The 21,450-nt window shown below is 43.5% G+C and overlaps 1 pseudogene; it reads left to right on the top strand.

Moving 5' to 3' along the window:
- LOC134908897 (cytochrome P450 2K1-like) overlaps positions 1-21,450 on the top strand; it is a 154,019-nt pseudogene that overhangs the window by 73,877 nt on the left and 58,692 nt on the right.

The following is a 21,450-nucleotide window of genomic DNA, read 5'->3' as shown; positions in this document are numbered from 1 at the left end:
ACCTTTGGAGGCACCATTGAAATTTTGCATTAAGCCCCATGCGTGTGCAAATCCTATGTGAGTGATGAAGCATCCTTGTTGGCAACCACTTTCAGCGACATGCCCATGACAATCCCAAAACACACCCATGATGCAGTACCTCCATGTTTCTGATTAACCAATGTTCGGAGCCGCTGCAGGCAGTGCAGAGGCTTACCACCTACTTCCGGGAGAACAGCCGCTGGGCATGCTGGGAGATTGAAACTTCAGCATGTGGAGAGCAGCGGCTGCACTGTGGACATCCCAGCTGGTTCTAATTAGTTGGGGCACTCAGTACTGCTCTCCTACAGTACATGTAGTTCAAGCCCTGCTGCGTATACCTTAGTGAAGGGGTCTGTCTCTGTGGAGGGCTTAGCTTCCTGTTCAGTTATAGCTTCATGCCCTGGTGTTTGGCTTACTGATCCTGATGTCTGAGGAATACTCTGTGCTACTGCAGTACTGGTTGCACTGTGCCCTTCCACTGTGGTCTACAGTCTCCTGCCCGCTGCATTTCCTATATTGTTGAAGTATTGGGTCCAGCACTATATCTGGATCCAGCCAGTAACTCGTTTGTTACTGCATTTGTACTACATACACTTCAGCCTACTTCCTGCAGTTACCTGGTTACTTGTGTAATCCCTTACTTCCCCGAGTTAAATCCTGGCTGCATCTCAGTACTGGTGAGGGTTTGGGTATACGTGGCCAGCGTCAGCATACCAACGCAGAAATCCCGGCATCTAGATGGGCGGGGGTGGAGGTGGTGCTGGTGGTGGTGGGGGGGTGCGGTGTGGCGCTCGCCACAGATTCTATTCCCGCTCTATTGGTGTGGAATAGGCCCTTTTAGTCGGCATGCAGACTGTCTGTATTCTCAGGGGGCGGGATGTAGTATAGGGGGAGGTATTGTGACCCCAGTCACATAACTACATTCCCTGGTGAGAGCATCTCTATGGGTTAAATGTGGCTGTTATAGGTGAAGACCTCTGTAGCGTGGTTCTAAGGGACAGTTTCTCGGGCGTCCCATAACAGTCACTTGACCGTCACTGCCCAGGAACGCCCAAATATATTTCTAATACGTTTCAGAGACTGAATCGGTACTGTTGAAAATCAGGAAGCTTTAGTCATGTGACTTAGAGGCATGTGCAATAGAAATACATTGCTCTACTGCAGTGGTTCCCAACCTCGCTCTTCAAGTACCCCCAACAGTTGGTGTTTTCCAGGTCACCCAGCAGGCGCACAGGTATATTCATTACTCACTGACATATTATAAAAGACCCACAGGTGGAGCTCATTAGTTCACTTACAATCTTGTGAGGAGACCTGGAAAATATAAACTGTTGGGGGTACTTGATGGCCACGATTGGGAACCATTGCTCTACTGCATCTGACATTGGTAGATCGGTCCCTAAGTACTTATCGGTCCCTAAGTATCGATTGTATCCTTTGATGACCAATCTTATATATACAGATCTTTGCAATATCTACAGTAGATATTTATGAAATAACTATTCAGTGTTCCAGTACATTTCAGTTGCAAGTTTAATATAAACCTACTGTATAGAACCAGGCAGCTACAGTATATTCGAATACAGTTACAAGTTTGTTTCTATCAACAAACTTATGGAAATATGTAATGTTTAGGATTGAAACCATTGTTTTTTTTATTAATAATTTTCTATTTCTGAAATAAACTTTTTTTGTATTGTGAATTGATAGTGTGTTCTGTTGTTTATCCTGGGTTTGCTAGCACTGAGTACAATGTAAGTTTTTTTTGTAATATTTTGGGAGCGATGTTAATTGGGGCATGAAGGGCCCAATGGGGGAATGCAGGGGTTGGGGCCCATGCTTAAGCGGCATGACCAGCCACCACAAAGACTTGACTAACAATTAGGTGAATCATGGTGTAAAGTAGTTTCAATAGAAGAGAACCAAGCACCAACCAAGAGGTCCTGCTCCATCAGAAAACTGACCCTCAAGGTTCATTGGCACCCAGGGCAAAATAAAAAAGGGGCACCCTTGAGGTTGTGACCTGGTCAGACATGCAGTAGGATGCAGAGACCGATGCTCTCCAGCCTGTTTATCCTGCTTACCTCTCCTGCTGCTGCCTCCAGTCTCCATTGCTCCTGTGCAGGCCAGCTGTGGTTGTCTGAGCTTGGGACTCCCCTTCTCTTGCTGTGCTTGGTGACCACTGATGAGGATCTGGCATGCATTGTCTCTCTTGGCTTGGACCTTGTGCACTGGGAGCTGCACTGTCACTGCTGTCCTTGTGTGCCTGTACCTGGACTACTTCTTGTCTTGGGCCTGGTGCACTGGGAGCTGCACTGTCACTGCTGTCCTTGTGTACCTGTACCTGGACTGCCTGGGGAGCTAGATGTCCTCTTGGCATGGCAGCTGCTTTCTCTCCCATCTGCTGGCTTCTGATTGTCCTCACCTAAAAGGCTCTGCTCCTCCAGTCCTGGCTCCTTTGAAGGAAAGCCACATCAATTCACCTTCATGTCATGAGTGTGATGAAGCCTGGACCCTGCTGCGCTGACTGCCAATGCAGAAGGACTGTGTAGACAGGATTATGGACTGTGTATGCAGGATTATGGACTATGGGCTGTGTAGGCAGGATTATGGGCTGTGTAGGCAGGATTATGGGCTGTGTAGGCAGGATTATGGATTATGGACTGTGTAGGCAGGATTATGGGCTGTGTAGGCAGGATTATGGGCTGTGTAGGCAGGATTATGGGCGTGTAGGTAGGATTGTGGACTGTGTAGTCAGTGTTATGGATTATGGACTGTGTAAACAGGATTATGGACTGTGTAGGCAGGATTATGGATTATGGGCTGTGTAGGCAGGATTATGGGCTGTGTAGGCAGGATTATGGGCATGTAGGTAGGATTGTGGACTGTGTAGTCAGTGTTATGGATTATGGACTGTGTAGGCAGGATTATGGGCTGTGTAGGCAGGATTATGGGCTGTGTAGGCAGGATTATGGGCGTGTAGGTAGGATTGTGGACTGTGTAGTCAGTGTTATGGATTATGGACTGTGTAGGCAGGATTATGGACTGTGTAGGCAGGATTATGGAAAGTGTAGGCAGGATGATGGATTATGGACTGTATAGGCAGGATTATGGGCTGTGTAGGTAGGATTATGGACTGTGTAGGTAGGATTATGGACTGTGTAGGCAGGATTATGGACTGTGTAGGCAGTTCTGAGCCTCACAAGGGGCCCCCAAGGGACTGGCACAAAAGGCATATGCCCTGGTCACCCCACCCTTGTAAAGCCACTGCCTGAACCCTAGAGGAGGGGGAGGGCCATCAGGCAGTGAGGCCCAATGGGCATTTTCCTTGTTCCAGTCTGACGCTGACCCTGTACCAGTATGACCCTGTTTGGGGGAAAATAACAGTTTTTCACTGTGTTGTTAGAAGCTTTTGAACCCAGCTGGTGAACATACTTTATGGTGTGTTAGGGTATTTTAACCACTTCAGGTCTGGTCTATTAACTCTCTTCAGTCATCAGTCAGAATTCTGTTCCTTTAGCAACCGGTTGGAGGTCAGTAAATGAATAGATCACACACAGGATTATGTGTAACCTAGACAGATCATAGCTGACCCGCCCAGGGCTCGTTACAGGTTTATTTTTATAGTTTAAAGACAAAGGAACCATGCTTGCCAATACATTTAGCCAATCAGAATACACCATGTATGTCTCAGAACCTGAAATACATCAATTGTCATACAAGATTTTAATTAGCAATTAGAACATTCTTGAATATGGTTTATTGCTTTGTGATTATCAGTCTCTCGGACATATACTCAAAACATCCTTCCTGATGTTCAAAAGGGTCAGGGTTCCAACGTTCTCGATGTTCAGACATATTGGCGATCTGCCTGACTGGCCTTGGACACATCTGGCATTGTATGTCCTTGAACAATTCATGCTTTAAACAAGATATTCGGAGTATACAGTTTTCTGAATATCTGTGCAATATTTAAGGATACATGAACACATTTGTGATTAACAGTAAATATCTTAATCAATGCGAAAAAGCTTGAATCAATATATTTGCTATACTGCGGAAGCTCCTAAACCATCATTTCCCCTCTTTTTGATTCCACTTTTTCTCCCTATTCTACATACACTAGGCTACATTAGTAATCCCTGTCACGATTCCGGCACCTATGTCACCACACTGGGATGGGCAGCCTGCCATTAAATGCCCTCATGGCAAGAAAACTAATGCAACGAGTTCCCTATTCTACAGAAGAACCTCTTGTGCATTTCTGATTGCGTCCATCTTGTTCACATGTTTCCTGAACCTGCAGGAAAAATAACAATTCCAAGCAACCAGCCCTATCAATACTATGACTATTGCCAGTAGTGGGTGTAGGACAGTTTTCATTAATCCTGTAGCTGATGGGGATTTTCCTGTGAAAATATTCCACCAGTGATGCTGTAAGTTATTTTTTAGCTGTGTAGCCATGTGTTTCAATTCCCCAGCTTCTACTATTGTTTGCATCTGCGCATGCCTTGTAGAGTAATTAACTTCCCTTAGGTGCTCTTTCAATTTGTCTGTATTATTGATTATATTAATGATGTCCTGTATGCTTACAGTTATGTTATGGGGGGAAGAGTTAATGGCTTAAAAGCCTGATCTAGGTAGTCAGTTTGATCCTTATAGAAAACAATGGTCTGATTTTTCCATATTAAATGAGTTACATTGAACAGGCATCCTGAAAAAGGGTTTGGTAACTGATATAGCTGACTAATCTGTATGTCATATGTAATCATACAGACTATTTGTGGTGCCACTTCTATGAAGATGTCATCTTTTGGGTCATGCAACTCCCAATTACAAACACTAGTAGGATTTTTAAGCTGACATGATTCTGGTATGTATGTAGTATGAGGACATGCCAGCCCATTATCAGTGCTAGTGCATAGGGATAGGTCATGAGTTTTGTTTTCTGGATCAATGTACTGCCCTCTGAACTGTGGTGGCCATAGATCTGAGTTACTTGCTTTTGTGGTGAAGGGTACTGCTAAAATGAAGTATTTACACATGAGCTTAGGTTCTGTTATGTTGTAGGTTTCTATTTGCCCCCAACACCACCTGTCTGTGCAATAAACCTCATGTTCATATAGCCTGACCCATAACTCAGATGCTATATTAAACATTTTTCTGTAAACCTGTATGTTCCCAGTCATTAACTGGGTCTGGGCCAGATTTTTCTGTTGTTCCTGATACACAGTTCTTATGGAGCATTCTGTCCACTTAAACAAACTAGAGATGTTTTTGGTCAATTTTAACGTGTTCATAAAAGAACTATTGACCAAGGTTAGAAAAGAATGATCCCAATTAATGACCTTTAAAATCGGATTGAAGACAGTGGGCATCCATTTTGCCTGCATGTGAACCACTCTTTCCATATCACTGCCTGCATCACTCATTTTGTTAGTCAGTGTTTCTATGTCTATGGAATTTAGTGCTCCCATTGTTGCTCCTGCTCCTCCCAACAGGATATCATACCATTCTCTTTTTATCCGGTTACACTTAGGGCCTTTGGGGAATGAAATATTAAATTGATGTAGTGTTCTAAATTGTTTTATTCCCACCTTCTGACAGGTTGCTGGTATTTTAATCAAAGTGTCATTTCTTATATCTGGCTTATTTTGCAAAATATAAAATTTTGATCTGTGTCCTGTAGCATTACCAGGAAAACTGGATGTGTTAGTACACACACTTACTGTGCTTGAATACTCCTGTGCGGACAATTCAGTATTAAAAGGTAGTTCCTTAGAGCCATTTATACATCTTGATATGGCCTGAACTACCCCCTTATTTCTTATTGGGTTTGTGAATGGCTCTACACAGCATTTCATTTTTATCCTGGTACCACGGGACAATGTAAATGTGGTGCGGTTACTTGGCAATAGAAAAAGATGTATTTCTGCACCAATTCTTTTCTTATACATTTTTCCTTCATTTATAATAATCTTAAGAGCTTTACATGCTCTTCACCTCTTTATAGCTTGCTCTGACCTGTTTTTTGGTGTCTCATAAGTGAGAACTCCACCTTTTTTATAAAAGTAAAAACAGACAGAGGGTTGTGTAGTTAGATTATAGTAATTCCACCGTTGGTCATCAAAGCTCCACCAGCAGGAATCTGGTTTTCCCTTATTAACTGTCCCATCATTATGGCACTCCCTTTCAGTAAACCAGTCCCCTGGACTTATAGCCCAAACCTTGGGGATTACCCCTAACAACAACCAAAGGATAAGCAACTTCATTCTTCTGGTTGGAGAGTAACTGTCAACTTATTCGAGTGGGAGGCGTGTAACCAGGTATCACGACCTTTCACCTTAATTGAGGTAGGCGTGGTTAGCAGCACTTGATATGGACCATCATATCTTGGTTCAAAGGTCTTTCTCACATGTCTCTTTAAATAGACCCAATCTCCTGGATTTAGCTTATGCGTAGCTGATCCTTCTGGGTCTGGAATGGAAGAAAACACTCGGCAATGGAGGTTAGTCAACGTTTTACAGACCTCCTGTACATAACCTGTTAAATCACCATGATTATGTTGTAACTGTTGTGGATAATAACAACCTGTTCTTGGAGCTGATCCAAACAATATATCATATGGAGTCAGCTTACTAGGTCTCATAGGTGTGGTCCTAATATTGAACAAGACTATAGGTAGGCATTCTGGCCAAGTTCTTTAGGTTTCTGTCATCATTTTCTGTAGTTTTAGCTTAAGGTCAAAGTTCAGACGTTCCACCCTCCCACTCGCCTGGGGACGGTAAGGCACGTGGAAGGCCTGCTGTACCCCCAAATCTTTCATTATATGCTGCATGACTTCTCCTGTGAAATGTGTACCTCTATCTGATTCTATAACCTCAGGTACCCCAAATCTACATACTACTTCTGCTATCAGTTTCTTTGCAGTGGTTTTTGCTGTGGCTTTGCTTACTGGCCAGGCTTCGGCCCAGTGACTAAACATGTCCGTTGCTACTAGTACATATTCATATGGACCGCTTCGTGGCAACTGTATATAGTCGATTTGTAGTCTTTGAAATGGGTAAGAGGCTTTGGGTATAGTTCCTAGAGGTGTCTTGGTTCTTTGTCCTGGATTGCTGATTCCACAGATCCAGCATCCTGCTACAAAGTTTGTTGCAGCTTTATTGAAGCCTGGAGCTATCCAATGCTCTTGTACTCTATTCACCATGGCTTCCTTTGAATGATGTACTTGTCCATGAGCTACTTGTAAAATAGGTGGAAATAGAGCTGCTGGTAGACAGTACTTCAATTCTCTTGACTTCCAAAGTCCATGTTCATCTTCTTCTGCCCCCGATCGTGTCCATTTTTCCTTTTCTCCTTGTGATGCTTGTTGTTGAATTTTGATCAACTCCTCTTACTGGGCATTTGCTTCACATCTTGAGCTACTAAGACTTGCTCAGGTTCTTTTGATTGTAAGGCAATTCTCTTGGCTTCTGCATCTGCAAATGCATTTCCTTTAGCTTCCATGGTTTGGCTCTTAGTATGTGCTTGTACCTTGATTATTCCAATCCTTTTAGGTAGTTCCAATGCTCTGAAGAGTTCCATAATCAAACTGGCATGTTTGATGGGTTTTCCATTTGCACCTTTGAAGTCCCTACTTTTCCAAATAACAGCGTAATCCTGGGACACCCCTCAAGCATAGCGTGAATCTGTGTAGGTGTTAGCTGTCATGTTTTCAGCATGTATGCAGGCTTTGGTCATTGCTATGAGTTCTGCTTCTTGTGCTGACATACTTGGTGGCAATGGTCCAGAATCTATGACTTCAGTTTCAGTTGTTACTGCATATCCTGTCCTTGGGGATCCATTATCATAATATCTTGATCCATCGACGAATAGGTTCATGTCTGGATTGTCCAGTGTTGTATCTTGGACATTAGGAAGAGGTAAAGTCTCTAATTCCATGAGGGCTAGGCAATCATGTGGAGATGTTTGTGTTGTATTTTCTGCGTCTGTAGCAGCATTTTCCTCCTCATCTGACGATTCACCATCATTACCATTTCCCCCTCTCCTCCCCTCTGTTGAATCGTTGATGGGAAGGAGTGTAGCTGGGTTTAGTACAGTGCATCTTGTGATAGTGACATGGGAGGCGCTTAATAGTGCTACTTCATATTTGGTAAGTCTGGCTGCAGAAAGATGCTTGGTTTTTGCTTGACTTAGTATTTCTGTTACAGCGTGAGGTACTTGTATACACAGTGGATGATCAAGCACAATGTCTGCCACCTTTTCCTTGAGTATTGCTGCTGCTGCCACTGCTCGGACACAGGATGGTGCTCCTCTGATAATTGGATCCTGCTGGGCTGAATAGTATGCCACTGGTCTTTGTTTTGTTCCGTATTTCTGGGTGAGCACCCCTAAAGAATGCCCTCTGTTTTCATGGCAGAATAGGTTAAAAGGCTTTTTGTAATCAGGCAATCCCAATGCTGGGGCTGTTGTTATGGCTTGCTTTAGTTGTCTTACTGCTTCTTCAATGGTGTCCCTGTTTTCTGCTGACGCCTCCTTTTTTGTTAATTCATATAGAGGTTGCATCAGTAATGAGGCTGAGGGTATCCATTCTCTGCAGTATCCAATAAGGCCCAGGAAAGCTCTGATTTTTTTTAATGTTCTTGGGGTTTTTGCTTGAGTTATTGCTTTTGTTCTTTCATCAGTAAGGTGCCTTGTTCCTTGGGATATGCAGTGTCCTAAAAAGACAACTTTTTTCTGTACTAGCTGTAGTTTGTCTTTTGACACTCTGCAATCTTCTTCTGCCAAAAAGATGAGTAGTGATACTGTTTCCTTTTTGCACTTCTCTTCTGTCTCTGCAGCAATAAGCAGATCATCGACATATTGAACTAACTGGGTGTCTGTAAAGTGCGGTCTCCATTTCTGCAGGATTAATGCCATTGCCTCTGAGAAGTCTGATGGACTGGTTGCTCTCCCCTAGGGTAATCGTGTCCAACAGTATTGTTTACCTTCGTGAGTGAATGTTAGGAACTCCTGGCTTTCTTCTGTAATGGGGACAGAAAAAAATGCGTTCGCGAGATCGATTGTCGAAAACCATGCAGCTTCGGTTGGAATCTGATTGAGCAAAGTGTGAGGATTAGGTACTATTGGAGTATTGACAATCAGTCTTTTATTGATTTCTCTTAAATCATGCACAAGCCTATATTGAACTTCATTTGTATTAGTTCGTTTTTTCACGGGAAACAAAGGAAAGTTAAAAGGGGATCTGGATTCTTTAATGACCCCCACCTTCTTGTATTGTTCCACTTGCTGGGTTATGGCTTTTGATTGTGCTTCTGTAAGAGGATATTGTCTGATTGATACTGGTTGCGTTCCTGGTTTCAGCTGTAGCTGTACTGGCTGAACCCGCATGTGTCCAACATCATTCTTTCCTTTGGACCAGAGTTTTTCTGGTACTGCCTTTAACCAGTCAGGTACATCAGCCAGATCTTGTTTTGGTGCTGGGTTGGAATCTTGTCTTATATGATATATCTGTATGGCTGCTTCCATCTGTTGATGAACCTTCTCTGGTAATTTACTGGAAAATGTAATTCCTTTTTGTGTGTACTGTATGCAGGCTTGAATCAACTTTAGAACATCTGCTCCTCTTAAGTTTACTGGGCAAGTACTAGAGGTGAGGAATTGGACCGGAATGGGAGTTTCAACGTCTTCAATGGTTAATACCATAGGTTTACTTTCCTTTAATTTCACTGTAGTTCCTTCTAAACCAGTTGCTAGAAGTGTCTCAGTGGTCATTAATTCACTTGGTACCTCCTGTTGCTGTAAAATTGTTCGGCTTGCTCCAGAGTCTATAATGCATTGATATTGGTGACCTGTTGGCAGTACAAGGGTCACTTGATCATTTTCTTGTTCAGATGGTGTTTTGGCAGGGAGGTACCTCGGGAAGCCACTTTTTCATGCTTTAGGTTTTTCTTGCTGGTTTTCACACCATTCTTTGTATTTCCTGCAATTCTTTTTGAAACGTCCTTCTTGCTTGCAGAAATAACACTTTCTGTCATCTTGCTTGGTTCCTTCTTTTGAGTTCCTTCCGGTGGCCCCTTGTGATGGGCTTCTGGTCTTCCACTTGCTTTGTTCCTGTACAACGTGTACTGTTACCTTTGGTATTGCATTCTTTTCTTTGGCTTTTCTTATTTTTTCATTCCCCCTTTCCTCCATTCCTTCTAGCACCTGAACTATTGTGTCAAGTTCCATATAAGAGGTTTCTGGCCTGACCTGGAACAACTGAGTTCTGTAGGCTTCTGACAATCCATTTAGGAATTTAGTTTTTAACAGTCTTTTATGTTGAGGGTTATCCGTTGCATAACCTTCATCAGTGTGTCGTATAGTGACTTTATCATAGTAAGTTCTGATGGACTCAGTCTTTTCCAGTTTCAAATCTGGGGCTGCTGGTGCTCTGAGCTTCTGTGCATGACACCATCTCTTAAGTCTTGTCATGTACATCTGTCCACTCTCAAACGTTGTTCTATTTTCCTCTGTAGGAGCGTCCGCTATGGCTGGGCAATCATCTACTGCATTTGCTTTTAACATGGTGCTTACTGTTTGGGCAGTTCCTGGTCCTAGTATAGCCTCACACAACTGGTGGTAGTCGACCCATGCCGGTGTCCATATGGTTTGAATTCTTTCCATATAGGCATAAAATGCTGCTGGATTTTTTCTAGGATCTGGGGACTTGGCAACTATACTTGCGAGGTCGTTGCCATACCATGGTTTGTGGTGTTGGCTCTGTACGATATATGGTTCGTTCGTCCTGGCTACATCATCTGGGTTGCGTATTCTCTGTACTTGACCTGAATACAGAGAAACAGGCAATGATGACCGTCTTTCAGCATTTCTAGTTGCATAGATATCTTGGCATGGTGATTCATGGGGTGAAATCCAGTTTCCACAATTTGGGCAGTGTTCATATCCTTCTGGAACGCAAAACTGACATACCGGACACAATCTTTCTGGAAAATGTGTCACTTTATTCTGTACATTATGTACCTGGGCATGAAAAGCTGTAGAGGCTGTGTCTTGACCCCTTGCTTCTCCTCTCCGCCTGAATTGCACCCTTTCGCCTATAGTTCCTGATTGTGGACTATTGTTTACTGGACTCATAGCTTGATTCCAGGTGTCCACCACTCGTTTAAACATGAGGGGAGCCTTAGGTGGCCAGTTTCTTTGGTTTGATCTTGTTGGGGTTTCCTGTGATAAAGTATCAGGACACTGGGGCATACTCTGTATACATAGCTCAGGTAAATCATTCGGGTTTTCAACCACAGATCCTTTCAAGATAGGGCTGACTATTCGCCACTCTTTTCCTGGCTCAACTCTTTTCAATTTTACTGTTAGTGAGCTTGTAGATGATTCCATTCTGTTCATACTAGGAGTACCTGGGTGTGCATGCATGTCTGAGTATAGGGGTGGGGCATAGGGTGGAGGTGCTGTTGCTGAAGTTACAGGCAGTGAGTTTAACGCTGGTTGTGGTGCTATTGGGTACTCTGGTACAATGGGGAAATCATTTTCCTCATCTCTTCTTCTATTTTCTGCTTCTAATTCTTTTGCTACAGTGATCCAGATGGATACTTGATCTCTACAATTTTGCTTAATTATCCAACTCTTGTTACAGGAGACAAATTTTTCCCATTTCTCTAGGTCTAGTTTCCCTTCTGACGGAAAACCTGCTCTTTTGAAAATTTTTCTTATTCCTTTCAGAGCTTTCCTCCCCTCCCTGTTACTAACAATATCCACGGTTTGTCGGGCCCTGACATCTTTACAGACCGCACTCCCATGCCTGGGTGAGCGTGCGCGTAACCCCTCCTGATGTGGTATTTTAGTAACCCCGTATGAGGGACTTAAAATCTCCTTGTGAGATGCTGACTCTGAAGAATCTCTTCTATCCTTGTACCTAAAGAGCTCCTGAAATCCGTCTGTGGACAAATGACTGGGGTTGTAGTGTTGCCCCTTCCTCCCTGTATTGGTGGAAAATCTATTAGTACTGCTCCCCAAGTGAGACCTGCATAATAGATTATTTCTTCTGGATCACTGAGATGCGTCCCTAATATTATTGTTAAGTCACTCCAAGGGTCTATCCCCCTGCCTCTATAGACTCCTGCTTGTACCAGTACCCCTGTTGTTCATTGTGTTCTTGGTAAACTCCCCACTATTCTTGGAATACGTTCACCTTGTGTCTGGAGAATTATGTGTCCTGTGCACCTCGGGCAATCATACCTGAGTCTCCTTGCTATTGGGTCTACCATTAAGTTTATTCCTTGTTTCCTTTCAGACAGTAGCTGTTCTTTGTTACTGACCCAATCCTACCCCTTAACTGTCTTGCATAGGGACATACAATAGGAGAATGCAAATTACCTTGCCTCCCTTGTTCAACTGGGGTGCCAACATGCGTTCCCACTATAAGTGTAAGGTTTTCCCAAGGGTGAGTTTTTGATTTAAAATATACACCGGGGACTGCTTGGATTGGTAGAATTCCTACCACCTTTGGCGCTCTTGATCCTACAGTCTGAATTACAATATATATGCAGTACAATGTGTGCAGGAGAATCTAGTTACTGGCACTGGTTCCATTGTTTAGCAGACACCCGACTCCCCCCACCTTTTCAAAAGCATATTGACAGAGTACATACAACAGTGCAAGGATCCCAAGACAAGGATGACAATAAGTGCTATATCTGACAGACTCTCGACCACCTCTTATATCTGGTTTTTCTGTCTTCTGGATACCCTCTTACTGCTATGTCTGTTATCTGTGTGCGCGGCAGCTGTTTGAGGCTGTACGGGCAAATGGGTCTTAGACCTGGGATTATGTGGTTCCTAGGCCAATAGGTTATGATGTTAGACCAATCATTCTCAATGTAATGTTCCAACAGTTCCCTTTTTAAATGACAACCTATTGTACAATAAAATTCATCATCATTTTCCACATAACCAAATGAGACTTCAGTGCTTGTAATTGCCACCAATTTCGGTGCTACGGACCCTTTGTATTTTCTTAACACAACAACACAGGTACAAGATTTGCATACACCTCTTTGGTTATTTATCAATTCAAACTGTTTATCAGCATTAGAATACACCTTGGCCATATGCCACCTTTTTAAAATGTAAAAGTTTCCTGGATATTTTATTAATTCCCCCTGTGCACTTGTGACAAATTAGCTGAAGATATTTACCCACAATTCAACAATATGACATACATGTATGGTACCTTAAAAAAAATTACTTCTGACTGACACTGGGCTCTTTAAGATATTCTCTGATCTTCCCAACTGGACTTCCCCAGATACATACACGAAGCGCTGAGTCAAGTGAGCAGGTAGAAATCTACACATTAAATCTCACTTACTGGTTTTTTTTTATCAGCGGTTCCTGAAAGATCAGAGGATTTGTTGCCAGTGGAGGAGATGCTGGAAGATCCCCGGACGATGCTCCCAAAAATGTTAGGGTATTTTAACCACTTCAGGTCTGGTCTATTAACTCTCTTCAGTCATCAGTCAGAATTCTGTTCCCTTAGCAACCGGTTGGAGGTCAGTAAATGAAAAGATCACACACAGGATTATGTGTAACCTAGACAGATCATAGCTGACCCGCCCAGGGCTCGTTACAGGTTTATTTTTATAGTTTAAAGACAAAGGAATCATGCTTGCCAATACATTTAGCCAATCAGAATACACCATGTATGTCTCAGAACCTGAAATACATCAATTGTCATACAAGATTTTAATTGGCAATTAGAACATTCTTGAATATGGTTTATTGCTTTGTGATTATCAGTCTCTCGGACATATACTCAAAACATCCTTCCTGATGTTCAAAAGGGTCAGGGTTCCAACGTTCTCGATGTTCAGACATATTGGCGATCTGCCTGACTTGCCTTGGACACATCTGGCATTGTATGTCCTTGAACAATTCATGCTTTAAACAAGATATTCGGAGTATACAGTTTTCTGAATATCTGTGCAATATTTAAGGATACATGAACACATTTGTGATTAACAGTAAATATCTTAATCATTGCAAAAAAGCTTGAATCAATATATTTGCTATACTGCGGAAGCTCCTACACCATCAGGTGTAACATATCCCTCCTCACCCTGGACTGTAAGCACCTATAGTAAAGCCTTGTTTTTGACCCTTTCAAAACAAATAAGCTGTAATGTGCTGTATTACTATTGGGTGCTAAGAGTTCACCCTGTACTATGACTGTGATTTGCAGGATGCAGAGAACTCCCAGACATATTTCCACAATGACAATCTCAGAGCATTGGTTAGAAACCTGTTTTCTGCAGGAATGGAGACAACCTCATAAACACTTTCCTGGGGTCTTCTGCTGATGGTAAAATATCCAAAAATCCAAGGTACAGCGATTATTAATTAACCTTAACACAATCAAAAGATATATTCCACCCGTGATCTGTGCAGTACAGTAATACAGTATGTTAAGTAAACTTTGTATGCACATGATGTACCTTATTACATTATTATTGAATAATGCTTTGACCAGTCTGAGAATTGGTGCATATCATATTCACTGCAAACCCAGATGTATGCATTTTAATTCTTATTTTGGGTTTTGGAATTCAATAAATGGTCAAAAAGAGATAAACTCATGGTACTTGGAGCTGTTGCTATTCTTACAGTAGTATTAATACATTTAACATTAATTTATAGTCAATGTTCTAATGACCCAACTCCGTCGCAACTGTCAATATTTTCACCAATATTAACCAAATGCTGCAGTGAGCTGGCTGGCTAAAATCAGAGACAGCACTGCAGCGCAAACACATGGCAGTGTAATACAAGGTACATCACCGATCACACATACAGGTAGAATATGGGCGAATAAGATGGTCATTTTAGATGAAGATATCCCAAGGTGTGTCTCCCAGGAGTGAAATCAATTTAGAAGCTTGACGTATATTGTTATCAAAATTATACAGCATGTGTCTTCATGGAGATGATTATGTTAACACAAAGCAACATGTCTGTCATACATACAGCGACACAACAGCAGCAGACTGGTTATTTTGAATAGAGGAGCCATAGCCAGAGCCATATACAGATGGAGCCACGCTAGTCGTGGCTCTGTCTGTGACTAGGCGCGCCCACCTGGGCACACCTAGTCACTGTGAGCGTCTCCGTCTGGCCGGGCACGTGCACCCGGGCAGAGACGCTCCCCATTTACTTGAATGGAGAGCGCCTCCTTCCAGGTGGGCGCGCGCACGCCCAGACAGAGACGCTTACAATGGGAAGCGGCTCTGTGCACTCCCGGCGTGACTAGGCGGGTGGATTGCCTAGCAACACCAGGAGTGCACACTTGTGACTAGGCAGGCCTAGATAAGAAAGGCTCCATCTGTAAGTGAAAGACTGCTCATTTTATGAATGCAACATGACTAGTATACTGACAGAAGCATAGCAGTGGCAGACAGCTCATTTTAGAAAACCAGCATGGCTGCCATACAGACCAAGGTATAACAGTGGCAGACTACTCATTTTCAAAAAATATCTTCCTGACTGCCATACGGTCAAAGAGAGGCATAGCATTGGCTGTCATTTTGTAATAAAGGTGTATACCTTATTTTATAAAATGACAAGCTGGCCAAAATCTGGAAGTGAAATGCTTAGAAAAAGATAATTAGCGTCTTTCATTTTGATTAGGTTATACAGCAGACAGACAGAGGGATATAAGCGGCACTGTAGAAGAAAACAAGGAAAGACCAACTAAATTACTAAAATCCATAAGCCTAAATAGGGCAAGTTGCAATTGTCCTTGGGATCTCCCACCCAGCCTAATGTTGTTTCTTAATTAAAAAAGAACATTTCTATTTTAACAAACCAAGCACTTCATCAACAGGGGATGTCACTCTTGTGTCAGAATTGCTTAGTTTGTTTGGACCTCCAGAAAAAGAATAATTTGGATGCTGGCATTGATAGACTGTAGAACATCAAATATGGGGATTTAGCAACTTACTAATGGCTTTAATGAGCAGATTACAAATGGGCTTGATAACAACAGTGGTCATCTTACTCACTGTTGACAAAATGTCTGATTCATCTATCGGGTTTGTGTACAACACTGATGGTGTGAGGACTGAGTATGCACTGGACCAGTTCTACAAATGTGCAGAATGGATCCTGCATCATTGCATGCAGTGCCTCCTAAGCCATAGCCTGATTGACACGCTGCAGCAATTTTGGAAGCAGCACTGGGCAATGTTCCCAAAAACAGGGGCCTGTTGTCCCGATTTATAGGATTGCGGAGACCAGTGTCTGCATCTCCCAATGCAGATTTACTGACCCAAAAGCTGAACAGCCCAGCAATCCCATGTAACCTGAGAGTTACTCAGATGGTCGATACTCGCGCAAATGATCATGTTTGGATGCAGCAGTGGATCAGAAGAGTATGAAGGAGGCATCTATTTACAAAAGAAGCCTCCTGCAGCATTAGCATATTTTAGCACAGTACTGCAGCTGCTGTGCTACTGCCTCCATCTCTGAATCAGGCCCAATGTCATTATCCTCATACCCAGGGTCAAGATAATTTATCACACGTGGAACTAAAACTCCTACGCTGATGCCTCAGAATAGGGTTTGGATTGATTTGCCGGCATTTTGGATGCCGGTGATCATGATTACAATCCTGACAGGGGAAGGTAAGTATTCGTACATTCCCCCAGTGGCCCCCTAACCCTTACCCTTCCTTTCTGTAGCCTAAACCTAACCTAACCCCCCCAACCCGCAGCCTAAACCTTACCCTCTTCAGTGAGCTTAAACCTAGCCCCCCTACCCACAGCCTAACCCTCCCCACCGCAGCCTAACCTTAACCCTTCCTGGGGAGTGCCTAATCCTAACCCCCCCTCCCAGCAGCCTAAACCTAATAGCGTCGGGATTCTGGCTTTGTAATTCTGACTGCGAGGATCCCGACCAACGGGATCCTTACCAGAACTCCTCAGAATGTTCCCACCAATGTTAATCACTTTTTCAGTGCACACTGAAGCTTAAAACTAGCTTCCAGTGGGGCCAGGGATGGTCGCATGCTCACAGAGCTCTTGTCCTTGGCACCATAACTTAACCATTACCACTCACCCTGCATGGTAGCTGGCAGCAGCTTCAAGTAGAGGACACTGCTTCAGCCATGACTGCCAATGCCCGCCAACCACAACATCATGATCATGCCTCCCTGAAGATGCCCGCTGTGCTGACCACCGATCATAGCAACACTATGGAATCTCCATCTGAGCCCAGGCTCTGCATGCTGCAACTCCCAAGATAGGCACCGGTCAGCATCAAGGTGCGCTTCCCGGCTGTACAGTCCATGGAGAGCCCCTGGGGTGAGTTGAGCAGGTAGCCCTGGACCCTGTGACACTGGGAGGTGAGAGCAAGAGGGCTTGACATCATGCCACTAAACCCCTGCCCAGCCACTTCCCTACCCCACGGCCACACTATTATCCATTGTCCCCATCTCCAGTATGTATGGGTCACAGAGGCTCAGGCGCAACCCTACCACCAGCAGTCTTGTACTTTTACTTGGTGCTACAGCAACATTCTCAGTGCCCTGCAGGGGCTATCTTAACATAAACTTTCGGTTGCCATTGATTCATTTTGGACTGTTAACCCTGTCCTTTGCTCCTCCATCAGACAGCCCACGGTATCACCACAGATTGTGCCTGATCCGCTTCACTGTTTGCTGTATTTGTTGTTTCATGATTTTTCCATGTACTTCCATTCCACTGTATGCTATGCCTTCACACACATATCAGTTTTCCCATGTATTCTGTGAGTTCTTGTATGGCCAACCTCTTACAGTGTAACCTCCGTAGTGTGCCCAACATGGCTACCTCACCTGGTGAGCTTGTAGATGGGTTGAAAAATACATGGACCTGACTGTTATGCCTGGACCCTACTCTGAGTGTTAGTACACTGCAACCACCATTTAGTAGTAACCGAATCCACCCAGGGTACATTGTGCGCCCTAGACGACTGCCTAGCCTGGGACATTTCATGAGTGGAATGTGACCCATGGAAGTTATTACCCAAAATTGTTTGCACCAACCCTGCAATATGCTTATTGGTTTCTGTTGTTTTTAACTATTTCAGTGTGGTTTTCTATATTCTGTAATACCAATTCCCTGAACAATGTACCATGTTTCTGATGTCTATAAAGCGACTTTGAGTCCTACAGGAGAAAAGCGCTATATAAATTATTATTATTATTATTATTATTATTATTATTATTATTATTATTATGTGCTCCATACTGTCACTGGAGCATTGTTGCTTCTAACATCTTAGGAACGAGCACCCGGTACTAGTGAAGTTGTGAGCTGGTGGTTCGAAATGGATTATCCACTTAACCTCACAAGTACTACAGTCATCAATGAGTTACAAAGGCTCTTCTTGGTAAATGGTATGCCGTAACAGCTCCTATTGACAATGCCAGGCAAATTCCAGAGATTCACAAGTTAATGGTACATTACACAAACCACCAGTATCGCTTGCCTACCAATAATAAAATGTCTTGGTGAGATAGCAGGCTGTTTTCCAAACACTTGTTCCAGATGTGTTCCTGGCACTACCCAACTTAAGAAACACTACAAAGGAAGGGACATTCTTCTCATGCTCAATATCTCCTCCTTTCAAAGTGCACTTGCATCATCATTCCTACTACCAAGCCAAAGATCAAACTGCATTGAGAGCAATAAACAAGATGCAAATGAATACCAAATTGTGGCTCAATGCCAGTTAATGTATGATAAATCCTCTTTCTGTTTGAGTAATCTGCATCCTTGACAAATGGTTTCCATCCAAATCCCCTCTGATTTGACAAATTAGATATCATGTTGAGATGTTCTAACAGGCCTAACAGTTATGTTAGAAAAGCAGAGGCACTCTAAATGAAAGTAATAGGTGCCACCTTTTGGGGGTATCTAAACCTTCTGATTCTCCTACTTCACCAGCTACTGCATCTGTCTTGGACAGAGATTCTCTTGGGTAAATACCGGCAAGAGTTCAGGACACTCCAATGTCAATGCCAAACAGTGAGTCCTCTCAAGCAGTACATACCTCACTTGCCTCTTTCTTCATCACCAAATCTGGTAGAGCTTTTAAGCCCAGTCCCAAAATGGAGGACTTTGCCACTTAGCACTTCCACCATGTTTTGTGCTGTTTTATGTTTACACTGCCCCCACATTCACCATCTGTTACACTTGTGTGTTATTTTATGTTTGAGAGGGAGGATGTGGTTGTCACAAGTTGTATCACGCTAACCACACTTTGCCCCAAAAGTGTCCTGGCTGCCATGTTGGTTTGCATTCAGGGGGTAAATACACACTTTTGAAGTCCTATATAGTTTCACAAACAGACCACTTTACAGTATTCTCCATCTCTCATAGAATTATTCCCAGTCACTCTTGAGATATATCTGAATGCAGTCACTAAACCTGTCTGAGCAAGCACTCAGACTCACAACACTCTAGTTATAAGCTGCAAGTATCAGCCTGCTCCAATCCTACACTCCATATTATCCCTTGATCTACTTTTTCTTCTGGGTGCCTCCCTCTTTGTCAGGCATACTCAGGCCAATAATACTTTCTTGACCTGTTACCTAAGCAGACCTGGACTCATATTGACTCTCTCAGAAACTCACAAACAGATGAAAGTTAGTCAGAATCTTTGAGTTCTCGGTGGTAAATTTACAAGATGGGAGTTCTATTTAAGATGGGATGTTTCCCATAGCAACCAATCAGATTCCATTTATTATCTTCTATAAGGTGCTAGATAAATGAGAAGTAGAATCTGATTGGTTGCTATGGGCAACATCCCATCTTTAATAGAACTCCCATTTCAGAGTCTCCTCAACTGAGTTAAGGTGGGTACACACTGGCCGATATATCGGCCGTTCTCTTTAACGGCCGATACATTGCTGGTCCGTCGGGTAGTGTGTATGGGCGATACATCTGTGAACTCCGTCGTTCACAGACGTATCGCATCGGCCCCGCAGCACAGCCGACGGCCAATATATCTACCGATATATTGGCGCGTCGCTGTGTGTGTGTACGGGCAGTTGGCCGACCGCCCGTACACATGCTGCGGCAGCCGATGGTGATTGACAGCTGAACTGGGCGGGCATTTGTACACGCCCGCCCAGTTCATGACGTCAGTCCCCGACGGATCTGGCGGGTGGTATTCAGTATACCGAATGATGGGATCCAGGCGCACAGTATACCGGCGCCGGAATCCCGACACCCAGCATACCGACAGCTATTCTCCCTCGTGGGGGTCCACGACCCCCTGGAGGGAGAATAAAATAGTGTGGCGCGCGTAGCCCGCCACCGTGCCCGCAGCGTGGCGAGCGCAGCGAGCCCGCAAGGGACTCCTTTGCGCTCGCCCCGCTGTCGGTATGCCGGCGCTGGTATGCTGGTCGCCGGGAGCCCGAGCGCCGGCATACCATACTACACCCGATTGGGCAGTGTGTATGCTCAACACACTGCGCGATCGGTCCATAGATATATCTGCCGATCAATTGATCGGAAGGTAAATCTACCAGTGTGTACCCACCTTTACAAATATTATTCTTCCCTTGGAATTTGGGAGACATATTTTCAAAAACTCACGTCCTGCAGACACCCTCATCACGCACCTGAAGGCATCACTTGCACAGCCACCTCTCAATTTTCATTATAATACGAACCATCAAAACAGATTTTATTTCAAACGTGTTTATATTTTTATCCTAACTAGAAAAGGTCCAAGAGAAGATCTCCAGAGTTGTTGGATCCGCACAACCATTGTACAGCCACCGGGGGCAGATCCCTTTTACAAATGCAGTTGTACATGAAATCCAGAGGTATTCTGACATTCTTCCTCTCAATTTGGGACATGAGACAACGACTGATGTGACCTTTAAGGGATATTTTATTCCAAAAGTGAGTATTTTACATGCTCAGAAATATACGATTTGAATCATCTGCACAGTTAATATTTTTTTTTGTCCATATTGTTGCAGTGCTCAGTGTATCCTTATTAGCCAAATTCTTCTTCCTTGTACAGTCCCTTCATAGCTATTGAAGGGAGGATACCTTTTGGAATGTTTTTAGAAAGTCAATATCGGGGTCATACATTCTATCAATGAAACTATAATGCAACCGAGCAAAGGATGCAACACAATGTTGTTATAATGCAATGTAAGCGAACAGCAGTTTATTGATGAACAACAGATATTAAACAATGCACTGTATAACAGATATATATATCATGTAACACAAATGCAGGATAGGATTGCAGCCGTGGTACCTATTGTCAGAGAGCACATGGAACAGGCCCAAAGTGCTCAACAGAGGGTCTATAACCGGAGTGCCAAGATACGGGAATTTGCTCCTGGAGATAGAGTTC

This window comes from Pseudophryne corroboree, chromosome 4 (assembly GCF_028390025.1).
Source record: "Pseudophryne corroboree isolate aPseCor3 chromosome 4, aPseCor3.hap2, whole genome shotgun sequence".
Lineage (NCBI taxonomy): Eukaryota > Metazoa > Chordata > Amphibia > Anura > Myobatrachidae > Pseudophryne > Pseudophryne corroboree.
This window is presented reverse-complemented; position numbering and strand designations above follow the sequence as displayed.